This window comes from Lampetra planeri, chromosome 63 (assembly GCF_965212315.1).
Source record: "Lampetra planeri chromosome 63, kcLamPlan1.2.h2, whole genome shotgun sequence".
Taxonomy (NCBI): Eukaryota; Metazoa; Chordata; class Hyperoartia; order Petromyzontiformes; family Petromyzontidae; genus Lampetra; species Lampetra planeri.
Window position 1 is genome coordinate 4962453 of NC_136169.1, and position 11483 is coordinate 4973935.

The 11483-nt window shown below is 53.0% G+C and overlaps 2 long non-coding RNA genes across 2 annotated transcripts; both read left to right on the forward strand.

Moving 5' to 3' along the window:
* The first annotated feature begins 2129 nt into the window (after positions 1-2129).
* LOC144736827 (uncharacterized) lies at positions 2130-4317 on the forward strand. Its single transcript, XR_013588832.1, has 2 exons — positions 2130-2184; positions 2329-4317. It is a non-coding gene; the product is annotated as an uncharacterized LOC144736827 (long non-coding RNA).
* A 3593-nt stretch (positions 4318-7910) lies between these two features.
* LOC144736821 (uncharacterized) lies at positions 7911-10910 on the forward strand. Its single transcript, XR_013588831.1, has 2 exons — positions 7911-8187; positions 9977-10910. It is a non-coding gene; the product is annotated as an uncharacterized LOC144736821 (long non-coding RNA).
* The last annotated feature ends 573 nt before the right edge of the window (positions 10911-11483 follow it).

Genomic DNA, 11483 nt, shown 5'->3' on the forward strand with positions numbered 1-11483 from the left:
GCGACGAGTCTATGGCTCTCTGCCGTGCGACGAGTCTATGGCTCTCTGCCGTGCGACGAGTCTATGGCTCTCTGCCGTGCGACGAGTCTATGGCTCTCTGCCGTGCGACGAGTCTATGGCTCTCTGCCGTGCGACGAGTCTATGGCTCTCTGCCGTGCGACGAGTCTATGGCTCTCTGCCGTGCGACGAGTCTATGGCTCTCTGCCGTGCGACGAGTCTATGGCTCTCTGCCGTGCGACGAGTCTATGGCTCTCTGCCGTGCGACGAGTCTATGGCTCTCTGCCGTGCGACGAGTCTATGGCTCTCTGCCGTGCGACGAGTCTATGGCTCTCTGCCGTGCGACGAGTCTATGGCTCTCTGCCGTGCGACGAGTCTATGGCTCTCTGCCGTGCGACGAGTCTATGGCTCTCTGCCGTGCGACGAGTCTATGGCTCTCTGCCGTGCGACGAGTCTATGGCTCTCTGCCGTGCGACGAGTCTATGGCTCTCTGCCGTGCGACGAGTCTATGGCTCTCTGCCGTGCGACGAGTCTATGGCTCTCTGCCGTGCGACGAGTCTATGGCTCTCTGCCGTGCGACGAGTCTATGGCTCTCTGCCGTGCGACGAGTCTATGGCTCTCTGCCGTGCGACGAGTCTATGGCTCTCTGCCGTGCGACGAGTCTATGGCTCTCTGCCGTGCGACGAGTCTATGGCTCTCTGCCGTGCGACGAGTCTATGGCTCTCTGCCGTGCGACGAGTCTATGGCTCTCTGCCGTGCGACGAGTCTATGGCTCTCTGCCGTGCGACGAGTCTATGGCTCTCTGCCGTGCGACGAGTCTATGGCTCTCTGCCGTGCGACGAGTCTATGGCTCTCTGCCGTGCGACGAGTCTATGGCTCTCTGCCGTGCGACGAGTCTATGGCTCTCTGCCGTGCGACGAGTCTATGGCTCTCTGCCGTGCGACGAGTCTATGGCTCTCTGCCGTGCGACGAGTCTATGGCTCTCTGCCGTGCGACGAGTCTATGGCTCTCTGCCGTGCGACGAGTCTATGGCTCTCTGCCGTGCGACGAGTCTATGGCTCTCTGCCGTGCGACGAGTCTATGGCTCTCTGCCGTGCGACGAGTCTATGGCTCTCTGCCGTGCGACGAGTCTATGGCTCTCTGCCGTGCGACGAGTCTATGGCTCTCTGCCGTGCGACGAGTCTATGGCTCTCTGCCGTGCGACGAGTCTATGGCTCTCTGCCGTGCGACGAGTCTATGGCTCTCTGCCGTGCGACGAGTCTATGGCTCTCTGCCGTGCGACGAGTCTATGGCTCTCTGCCGTGCGACGAGTCTATGGCTCTCTGCCGTGCGACGAGTCTATGGCTCTCTGCCGTGCGACGAGTCTATGGCTCTCTGCCGTGCGACGAGTCTATGGCTCTCTGCCGTGCGACGAGTCTATGGCTCTCTGCCGTGCGACGAGTCTATGGCTCTCTGCCGTGCGACGAGTCTATGGCTCTCTGCCGTGCGACGAGTCTATGGCTCTCTGCCGTGCGACGAGTCTATGGCTCTCTGCCGTGCGACGAGTCTATGGCTCTCTGCCGTGCGACGAGTCTATGGCTCTCTGCCGTGCGACGAGTCTATGGCTCTCTGCCGTGCGACGAGTCTATGGCTCTCTGCCGTGCGACGAGTCTATGGCTCTCTGCCGTGCGACGAGTCTATGGCTCTCTGCCGTGCGACGAGTCTATGGCTCTCTGCCGTGCGACGAGTCTATGGCTCTCTGCCGTGCGACGAGTCTATGGCTCTCTGCCGTGCGACGAGTCTATGGCTCTCTGCCGTGCGACGAGTCTATGGCTCTCTGCCGTGCGACGAGTCTATGGCTCTCTGCCGTGCGACGAGTCTATGGCTCTCTGCCGTGCGACGAGTCTATGGCTCTCTGCCGTGCGACGGTTCTGACCCTGAGGCTGGCGTCATCCGTCACCTCTGCTGGTGCCGGCGAAGATCTGGAAGCGCGGGCGCTTGAGCGGAGGACGAGGAGCAGCAGGAGGAGGATGATGAGGAGGGGAGGGGTGTAGGTGGTGACAACGGCTCCGATGCCGCGCTGGTGGACGCTCTTCGCTCGCTCTCCGGCAGCCAATCAGGAGATGCCGCCACGAGGGGGGGGGGGGGGCGGTGGCAGCCGTGGGAACTTCCACCCGAGCGTGACACTCATCACGCTCAACAGCGAGGGTGAGGCGCTTGGGTCGAGCGGCAATATCTTTTCATCGGTTGAGTAACGCTGTGTGGAAGCTACCTGGTCTGTCGCTCCGCCCGAAGCGTCAGGTCTTCTCGGCCACAGTCATTCCCTCCCTTCTCGACGCTTGTCGTCGTCAGGTTGGAATCGGACGTAAAAAAAAGGAAGCGGAAGAAGTCGCTGCCCGCCCTTCTGCGAAAACGGAAAAAAGACAAAAAACGCCGTAAGGAGCGCCCCTTACGGTGGCACAAGTGGAGACGCAGACCAGGTGGGTGTGCCTCGATGACACAAAGCCCACAACACCTCGCTGCTGATCTCGTCAAGGAGCATAAACTATCACGCGAACTCTGCTCATTCTCGCTGCAGCGGCGGCTTTTGGCTAACCACCGAACAAAGGAGTTACTGCATCGTGCGCTTTCAAATGCGCTTCTGATGTTGAAGGTAGCAGAGGGCACTGCAGCAAAGTACATTGTGTATTTCAACAACTTGCAATGACGGGCATTGAGAAGCACAGTTGACCAACACCCACGCTCACAGACCCGCGGACTCACCACCACCACACAGAGACCCGCAGACTCGCCACCACCACCGACCCACACGCACCACCACCACACAAAGAAGCAAGGTTAAACCACCCCCATAACAGACACTGCGTGGGAAACACTATCCAGCCGAAGATGACCATGACGTACGCCACTTTTATGAGCGGTCGTCACATGTGGCCTCTGAAAAATAGCTCGTAGCTCCCAGGTGGCTTTACCTGGTACATAACAGTTTTAACAAGATGGCCGTCGCATCCGGCACAGCCAATGACATCGCCTGTTGCAATCCTTGCTCTGTGGCCGCGCAAGTCAGTGGGGAGGGGGGTGTGGACGTCATCGCTCACCCCCCATGCACAAATCATTTTCTTTTTAACTCCTCTATACCCGGTCGATATCCCTGTACCGGTATTAGTATTATTCCTACCAGCCCACCCCGCAGGGTCCTGTTATTAGGAGATCTGTGACAAAGAGCTTCACAGGTCATCGGATTTCCCCAGGATAAAGATTCTGACTGCTGCTCGTCTTGAACTTTTGTCCGCCTCGGAGACTTCCTTCCCAACCTCACTTCACTCTCCCCCTAATCCTGCTACCCCGTGCCTGCTGCCCTTCAAACACAGATCCTGAAGCAGTAGATTCGTGCTGGATACAGTCACACTTGCAAATGTGATTTGTAACGTTGACTATTACCTGCTCGTCGATTGTTCAATGTCAATGTGCCATTGTATTGAGGGCTACTGCTGTGTGGCGCTGTCTTGGTGTGGTCTGTAACTGCGTTGTGCTTTCTGCTGCCTAATGTTGACAAGTCAGACTTCGATAACTCATTAATAAATACATTAATTATATTGTACCACTTGCTTACCCTGTTTCTCTATGTCGCACTCCTGTCGTGTTTGTGTTTTGTTTGTTGTTGTTGTAACTTGCCGACAAGCCCCCACTGGGCATCAAGGAAAAAGAGCTTCATAGCTTATCAGATTCCTTCCCCAGTTATAAATAAATATTCTGACTCTTGTGGAATTGACTCGACTCCCGGTCCCATCCTGTGCCACAAACACAAAGCTTCAGAGCGCTCAATACGGCGTTTGAGGTTTGTGCTTCCATCGCATTGTATGGAAATGCAGCCGTTACCATCATTCACGCCACGTCCGTGCTCAATTATCGTTTCTAACTGAGGTTTAACTTGGACTCTAAGCAAATTAACATAATTCAAACGTAACTTGTCTGTTTCTACTAATCACGTTTACGAAAATGTAAAACGACCATAGACTCTTCCACAATACAGGTCGTTGTCCGAGGTTAGATCGCATATTTACGTGATCTAACCCCTTAGATATTTATATAATTATATATGTTTACGCGATATAACCCAAAAAAACTATTATGGATGATATTGGTCGCGAAAGCCTACATGTTAAACTGATACTCTTCAATCTTGATTCCTTTTATCCGTGCAGATAATGGCACTTTATTGCATTTTTACATTTTCGTTCTTTGGAATTGTTGCATTTTTATTCTGAGGTTAATTGTGTATTATCTGAATTTGTGATCCAAGCCTTCCTTGAAAAATATTTAAAAAACACGTGAAGCGTATTGGGCTCATCATCGTTCTCATCAGTTCAACACGTAGGCTTTCGCGACCAATATTCATAATCAACGTTTTTGGGTTAGATCGCGTTATTTATAAATGTGTCGTAACCCTCCACCACCCGACACAGCCAATCAGTAAATAAAAGTCACGTTGACAAAAGACAAATAGTTCACTGCTTTCGCCCACCGGTGTGTTGAAGCGTGAAACCACAACATTTACAATTTTTGAGTACGACGTTTCGCTGGTAATTGCATCCAGCATCATCGGGCAATTCGCCAGAATGGTGAGGCTCTGCTCCATCTCCCGTTCTTATATAGAGCAGCAGAGCAGGGTGACGTCATCATTAACTCATCAGGCGCAACGATTTGAGGGGGGGGGGGGGAGTTATACTGGTAGGAACAAAGTGGACCAGCCACCAATAGATTATTTCGTCCGTCCGACCGTGTAGCAACATCGCCCCCTACTGCAAACACTTGGCCTGACCCTACAAAAACCGTTAGACTGAGGCTTTCCTGCCTAAACAAGTGTAACATTCCCTTATAATTCCCTGAGATAGCTTTTAATTAAAACTTTGAAATTAAATAAAAAACTCAGCGCCCTAAAGCCTACAGCTAGGCCTCAAGCCTCGAACAATGCCTCAAACTCTCCCTTCGTATCGTTCCCCTGCGTGTGTGCAAGGGAGTTATGTTTATTAATGTTACATTCCCTGATGCTTTTAAATAGAAACATTTACATTTAAAGCTTTTACATGAATTATAAAAACAGGTAAATTTAAAATTAACTCACAGCGGCCTAACGCCTACAGCTAGGCCTAAAGCCTAGAACTAGGCCTCACACTCTCCCTTCGTATCGTCCGATTCGGTGTAGCAGCATCGCCCCCTACTGCAAACACTTGGCAGGACCCTACAAAAACCTTTACACTCAGTGGGGCTTTCCTGGCTAAACAAGTGTAATAATACATGATGTTTATATTCTTTGGTTATTCGTTCCTACCAGCCCACCCCGCAGGGACCTGTTAGTAATGATATACTAGATTAGTAATATGGCAGTTGTTACAATGCGAGTTGTAGATTAGTAATTAGTTGGAATGTGTTTTATTGCGATTATGCTACGTTATTAATCAGTTAGTGTTTGTTTCCCCTATAAAGGAATTGTAATGTATCTTATTTAATAATACGCTTCCAGGCCGCACTAGGCCTGTAGCTGTCCGAGCGATTAAAGTTATTTCTGTTTCTCTCAATTTCAATGGATTCTCTAATTAGTCTTTGCCAGTAGTAACTGGTATAGCAGAATGTATAGTAATAAAGAGTATAAAATTGTAATGTTTAATACAATGTACAAGGCAATATATAGTATCGTAATTGTATAGTAAATATACAGCAGTGTGACATACAGTAGGGTTGATAGAATAGGTTACGATTTGTGAGAATACAATGGGACACTCCCACCAACACCCCCCACCATCACCCCACCACCCCCCACAACCCACTCACTCCCTACCCACCCCCCCACCCACTCCATTCACCCCACTCTCCCTACCCACACACCCTCCCACCCTCCCCACCCACCCACCACCCCCACTCACTCACTACCCACCCACCACCCCCCCCCCCAACACACTCCACCCACCACCCTCCCCCCCCTACCGACCACCGCACCACCACCACCACCACCACCACCCACCCACCCCACTCACACCCCACCACCGCAACTCACAGCGGATGCCGTAGACAATGAGCGGGTCCATCTGCTTCTTGCCGTGGTGCCCGTGACCCGACAGGTTACTGGCGGCCTGCACCTCGAGATGGAGGTGGTCCAGGAGGGTGAGCGCCATCTTCTCGGGCGTGCGGCAAGCGGCGGTCACGTGCAGCAGGTCCCCCGGGGCGATGGGGCAGCGCACGCGAAGATCCACGTTCCACTCGTCGCCCAGCCAAGTGCCGTTCGGGAAATCCTCTGCGGGGTTTTGTCGGTGGGTGGGTGGATGGAGGAGAGGGGTGGTGAGTGGGTGGGTGGGCGAGTAGGTGAGTGGTTGAGTGAGTGAGTGGATGAGTGGGTGGGTGAGTGTCACTCAGCGGGCGAGCGAGTGACCGGCTGTGTGACCGATCCGTCGACCCAAGCGCCTCACCCTCGCTGTTGAGCGTGATGAGCGTCACGCTCGGGTGGAAGTTCCCACGGCTGACACTGCCCCCCCCCGCACAACTCCCTGGCTGCCCCCCCCCGTGGCAGCGTCTCCTGATTGGCTGCCGCAGGGCGAGCGATGAGCGTCTACCAGCGCGGCATCGGAGCCGCTGTCACCACCTCATCCTCCTGCTCCTCGTCCTGTGCGTACACACACACATGCACACGTCCCGGCAAAGGAAACCCGGCAAAGGTCACCGGTAAAGTTGCCTGAAGGCGCACCGGCTCCGCCTCCGCCATCGCGGCCACGGCCGCCGCCACCGGCTCCGGCACCTTCACCAAGACCGGGGCCCTTGCCCGGCACAGCGCTGGCGGTGGGGGGGGGGGGTGGACGCAGAAATCAGACCGAGACTGTGGGTCTCTGAGTCTGCGGCTCTCTGCCGCGTGATCGGTCGCACAGCCGGTCACTTGCTCACTCGCTGAGTGACACTCACCCACCCACTCAGCCACTCACTCAACCACTCACCCACCCACTTACAACCACTCCTCCTTCCACCCACCCCACCCACTCACCAACCCTCTCCTCCATCCACTCACCCACAAAACCCCGCAGAGGATTACCCGCATGGCACTTGGCTGGGCGACGAGTGGAACGTGGAGCTTCGCGTGCGCTGCCCCATCGCCCCGGGGGACCTGCTGCACGTGACCGCCGCTTGCCGCACGCCCGAGAAGATGGCGCTCACCCTCCTGGACCACCTCTTCCATCGCGAGGTGCAGGCCGCCAGCAACTTGTCGGGTCACGGGCACCACGGCAAGAAGCAGCTGGACCGGCTCATGGTCTACGGCATCCGCTGCGAGTTGCGGCGGTGGTGGTGGTGTGTGAGTGGGGTGGGTGGGGTGGGTGGGTGGTGGTGATGGTGCGGTGGTGGGTAGGGGGGGGGAGGGGGTGGACGGGTAGGGAGTGAGTGGGATGGGTGGAGTGGGTTGGGGGTGGGTGGGTGGTGGTGGTGTGGTGGTGGGTAGGGAGTGAGTGAGGTGGGTGGGGAGTGAGTGAGTGGGGTGGGTGGGTAGGGAGTGAGTGGGGCGAGTGGAGTGGGTTGGGGGGGGTGGTGGTGGGTGGGGTGGGTGGAGTGGGTAGGGCGAGGGTGGTGGATAGGGGGTGAGTGGAGTGGGAGTGTCCCATTGCATACTCACAAATCGTAACCTCCCTCCACCACCACCACTATGCCGACCGTGACGCAGGCCACCTGTTCTACAAGTTTGGCATCACCGAGTGCGACTGGTGCTGCATCAAACTGCATATCGATGCAAAGTGCTGCACCGCCTGGCGGCGCAAGCAGCTCGGACAGAGCCTCGCCGTCAAGGGCCGCAGGGGCACCCGCGGCACCCGCGGCGCAGACGCAGCGGGAGCGGCAGTCGTCGGGGCACACGGCGGCGACAGACGTGGGAACTTCCACCCGAGCGTGACGCTCATCAGCGAGGGTGAGGCGCTTGGGTCGAACGGCAATATCTTTTCATCGGTTGAGTAACGCTGTGTGGAAGCTACCTGGTCTGTCGCTCCGCCCGAAGCGTCAGGTCTTCTCGGCCACAGTCATTCCCTCCCTTCTCGACGCTTGTCGTCGTCAGGTTGGAATCGGACGTAAAAAAAAGGAAGCGGAAGAAGTCGCTGCCCGCCCTTCTGCGAAAACGGAAAAAAGACAAAAAACGCCGTAAGGAGCGCCCCTTACGGCGGCACAAGTGGAGACGCAGACCAGGTGGGTGTGCCTCGATGACACAAAGCCCACAACACCTCGCTGCTGATCTCGTCAAGGAGCATAAACCATCACGCGAACTCCGCTCATTCTCGCAGCAGCGGCGGCTTTTGGCTAACCACCGAACAAAGGAGTTACTGCATCGTGCGCTTTCAAATGCGCTTCTGATGTTGAAGGTAGCAGAGGGCACTGCAGCAAAGTACATTGTGTATTTCAACAACTTGCAATGACGGGCATTGAGAAGCACAGTTGACCAACACCCACGCTCACAGACCCGCGGACTCACCACCACCACACAGAGACCCGCAGACTCGCCACCACCACCGACCCACACGCACCACCACCACACAAAGAAGCAAGGTTAAACCACCCCCATAACAGACACTGCGTGGGAAACACTCTATCCAGCCGAAGATGACCATGACGTACGCCACTTTTATGAGCGGTCGTCACATGTGGCTTCTGAAAAATAGCTCATAGCTCCCAGGTGGCTTTACCTGGTAAATAACAGTTTTAGTTTAGTTCAAGCAACGGGCACCTCCACCCCACTCCCCCCCCACCCCCAAAATCGCGTTCCGTTATGTTCAATGCAATTTTGGACGATTTTTGACCACCCCCTCCCCACACGGCGTCACAAAAAGTCAGACCCCCCTCAAATATGAGGTCAAAGCTCTGCCCCCCCCAAAATGAAACATGCTTCAAATCGCTTTAAACTATTGTCATTGTAGTGCGTATTCAATGTGGCCCCCTTCCCCAAAGCCACTTTGTTGGAACCGCCACGCCTTTGCCAGTAGCTTTAGCTAATCGGGATTAATTGACCGTTATGCAAAAGGTTAGGTTTTTAACGTCTTGTAATTCGCAAGGCATGTTACCGTCGGAACATTAGGACACGCAGTAGCAATTGCAGGGGAATGTTTATAAGGATCGAGATAACTTGAAACATCCTCGCAGCCAAAACTTAATTGGGAGCACTAAATGGTTCCATTGGCTCCAGCCTTGCAGTCTTCTTCTGTGAGGTCTCGAAATTTTGAATTCCGTCGCTGGTCTGGACAAGAATTGTATGCCCCTGGGAGACGACGGGAGCAGCTTTCATGCGGCTGATTTCTCGGTCAAAAAATAAATAACAGTTTATGCTGGACTTTGAGTAGCTATGATTGCCCTGGAAGTCATGTTGATAGAAATATTTATGGCAAACCTTCTTGTTCGACTCGCACAGGAAAGAAACCCTCCAGCTTACGAGACAATGATTCGTGCAAATACAATTCCAGATTTAAGATTACCTGTTTAATGCCGTGAAATAATTGTTTTGTTGTTTGAAATAATTAACTTGTTCAGACCACAGACACAAGCCACCGACACGCCACAGCACCACTTGTACGTGTGGCGTCTGAATGCCAATGAGGCTCAAAACGCCGCGCACGGAACAAAGAGTGGAACGCACCGCACGCATCACGTGGATGAGACCGGAGTGATTCCGTTTGCAAAGCGAGGGGCACCATCGCAAAACCGACAGGAGACGGGACAGCCACGGGCAGAGGAAATAACGTAGTTGGTGAAGCTTTTCTAAACATTCCACTCGAATTTTTTTTTACTTCACCAGTTAAACCTATACTGTTGTTTTTGGTAAAGTCACGTATGTGGAAATAAAATATTAACAAATAAAATAAAATCAGATTAAAATAAATAACGACGTTGCGAACGCAACACAGGCGCTCATCATCAGGTGTAATTGGGGTAAAGCACATAGCAAGGGCACACACAAACCTCACCGAGCTATGTCGCTCTTTTTCAGAAGTGACCTGGCCACAAAGGAGAGCTCGTCGGAGTGCCTTATCATCGTGGACACTTACAGCAACAAATAGACTCATTGTCCTCATCAACCACACTCGGTCCACAGCTGAACGAATGCCTCCCCAAAGCCACGACCACCTCCCGCCATCTTGCGATGTAACAATTCACCCAGGTACCGAGCACGACCTGATTTCGTCCGTAATAAAGGTTGTTTGTTTATATAGTGTAAATATAGATGTGTCGGTAAACCCACCACCACCCAACAGCCAATTAGTAAGGTTTGTCAAGTAAACAAAATGTGCCAATTAGTTACTGGTTCAGCACACCGGTGTGTTGGAGGGTAAACCCACAACATGCAAAATGGGAGCACGACAATGGGGGCAGGACAACGTGTCACACCGATGTCGTCGCTCCGTCTGCTCAGCGGAGGCATTCCAAAACGCGTTCCACTCCCTTGGATTGCCACTCGCTCATTATTCTTGACCGTTGGCCAGCATCCCGTCGAGTCGTGCCACATCCTGCCCAAGCCCACCTTGGACTTTCTTCAGTTAGAAGTGATCGCGTTCACCTCTCCGTCCCCAGGATATAAAGATTCTGACTGCTGCTCGTCTTGAACTTTTGTCCGCCCTCGAGGACTTCCTTCCCAACCTCACTTCACTCTCCCCCTAATCCTGCTACCCCGTGCCTGCTGCCCTTCAAACACAGATCCTGAAGCAGTAGATTCGTGCTGGATACAGTCACACTTGCAAATGTGATTTGTAACGTTGACCATTACCTGCTCGTCGATTGTTCAATGTCAATGTGCCATTGTATTGAGGGCTACTGCTGTGTGGCGCTGTCTTGGTGTGGTCTGTAACTGCGTTGTGCTTTCTGCTGCCTAATGTTGACAAGTCAGACTTCGATAACTCATTAATAAATACATTAATTATATTGTACCACTTGCTTACCCGGTTTCTCTATGTCGCACTCCTGTCGTGTTTGTGTTTTGTTTGTTGTTGTAACTTGCCGACACGCCCCCACTGGGCATCAAGGAAAAAGAGCTTCATAGCTTATCAGATTCCTTCCCCAGTTATAAATAAATATTCTGACTCTTGTGGAATTGACTCGACTCCCGGTCCCATCCTGTGCCACAAACACAAAGCTTCAGAGCGCTCAATACGGCGTTTGAGGTTTGTGCTTCCATCCCATAGTAGGGAAATGCAGCCGTTACCATCATTCACGCCACGTCCGTGCTCAATTATCGTTTCTAACTGAGGTTTAACTTGGACTCTAAGCAAATTAACATAATTCAAACGTTACTTATCCGTTTGTACGAATCACGTTTACGAAAATGTAAAACGACCATAAGAGACTCTTCCACAATACAGGTCGTTGTCAGGGGTTAGATCACATAAATATGCGATCTAACCTCGTAGATATTTATATAAATATATATTTACGCGATATAACCCAAAAAAAACTATTATGTATGATATTGGTCGCGAAAGCCTACATGTTAAACTGATACT